Here is a 2,207-nt window from a genome sequence, read left to right on the forward strand (position 1 = left end):
TCTCACTCTTTCTCTCTCTCCCTCCCTTTCTTTCTCTTGCAAAAATAGATGGATGAAATCTTAAAAAAAAAAAACAGTATCATATGATGGTGAAAACTGAATAAAAGGGACACAAAACATGGACGAATTTTTGAAACATGACGTTGGATGAACAAAACCACATCACTGGAGAATGCATACAGTATGATTGCCCTTATAGAAAGTCAAAACTATGCAACACTAAACAGTATAACTTTGGGAGACAAACACATACTGTATTTCAAACACACAAAGCTTAAAGCAAAGCAGTGGAAGGATAAGTTTAGATGTGTGGCCACCTCTGATGGGGGAGGGAAGAGGGGAATAGAGGAAGGTCATGCAGGGGATTTGTCCTATGCCTTCAATTGCATGGTAGATACAAGGGTGTTTACTCATACACACATTCAACAAATATTTCTTTGGCATCACAGAGATGGCAGCGAACAAAATAGACATTTTGTCCTTTGGAGCTGACTTCTGGTGCTTAGAGATAGGCAACGAATACAATTAATAAATAATATATGTTATATAGTGATAAAAGCTAAGGGATTTTTAAAATGAAGCACAGAAGAAGTGTCGACTGGGGTAGGTGTTGAAATTGTGTGCAGGCTGGCCAGGGACAGGCTCCCTGTGGAGGTGGCATTTGGGTGAAGCCCAGCCCTGGGGCCATGAGGGAAGGGCAGGGGCAGGCAGAGGAGGGACAGAGGTCTGAGAGGGAGCAGTCAGCAGGAAGTCGGCGGGGAGGGGGGTCTGGAGCCCAGCCAGCGGGGAGTAGGAGACAAGGTCAGAGGGGAGGATCATGGTGAACACTTTGGTTTTCCTGTGAGGGAGATGTGACACTAAAGGGAGTTTTTGAGCAAAGGATGAACAGACACTTGATCATGACTCTTTATACCATATACACATCCTGTAAGTATTCTGTGACAATTCAGTATGAATTTTTCAAAAAGTGATTTAAGGCCTAAAGTGAGTCTCTCTCTCTCTCTCTCTCTCTCTCTGTTTTACAGGGAAATAGGTGAATAGATCATTTAAATGTTCTGATTAGTAAATATGCTTGGAACACAATTATGAGTAGGAAAGGCTGCTGTGGGGATTCGATGCTGTGTTTTCTAAACGGCAGTCGAGAGATGCTGTGCAGACTCACCTTCACGACAAGCCCAGACTTCATCTCTGGCTGTGGCTGAGAGGTTGGCTGGAGGCTCGCATGACCCAATGCCTTGAAGAATTAGGACATTGATTCTTAGAAGTTTCTGTTCTCTGATGTTCTAACCCAGTTTTGAGATAACAAGAGCTCATTAAAATCCCAGTGTACGATTTTACAGGCAGCTGGTGGGACTAGTCCCACTGTACCAGGTAACTGATTGCCTCTATCCATAAAATCAGATGTTACCAGAACTAGTCCTTTCCTCCACCTTGTCAGTACCAGCAGTCACTCACCAAGCCTCTTGATCACTCATTACATTCTCTGCCCTTCTATTCATCTTGCTTTCTTGTTCACATACCTCATGCCTCATCGGGGCACTGAATCATCTTTTCTAGTGACATGTAATCCGGACTCAGTGGCACCGACTTTGTAATGCACAGCGAGTCCCCACGCCTATCTGCAGGGAGCTTAGGAGCTGTTAGATACCTAACGCAGAATCTCAGATTCTCCTCCAGAGATCTTTCCTGACTCTTTCTTCCTCTAGATTGAATTTTCCAAATTGATTCTCAGCTTTCTCTCTCCTGATTTCATCGGGTAACCCTGTAACTTACGCTTCCCTTAGGCTTTAACCACAACTCCTTCAGTTAGCTCACTTTATCCTCTGCGTTATTGTTGAGAGGCCCATTGGCTAGCCATGCTTATTCTAACACCCCTTTTTCTAGAATAACTGAATTATCTTGCTGGGTGCAGAAGTGTCTTCATTTTCTGTTTCTGAATTTGCTATGGGTTAGACAAGCTGTTCACAGAAAAAATACGTGGGCAGGTAATTTTTAGTGTTTGTTTGGCAGACTCCCCTAACAGGCTCTATGGTAACAAAGCTTGTTCAACCATAAGCACATATATACTCAGAATTGCGGAATTAAAAAAACACACACACACACACACATTAAAAGAGTGACTTATTTAAACATTGATTACCCAGATTTCAAGATAAATTTTATATGTATGTTTATGAACTTCCCTCAGGTGTTATTCATATAAGCTT

The sequence above is a fragment of the Mirounga angustirostris genome, unplaced genomic scaffold (assembly GCF_029215605.1).
Source record: "Mirounga angustirostris isolate CCGP_5_RB_7025 unplaced genomic scaffold, mMirAng1.0.hap1 SCAF_6, whole genome shotgun sequence".
Lineage (NCBI taxonomy): Eukaryota > Metazoa > Chordata > Mammalia > Carnivora > Phocidae > Mirounga > Mirounga angustirostris.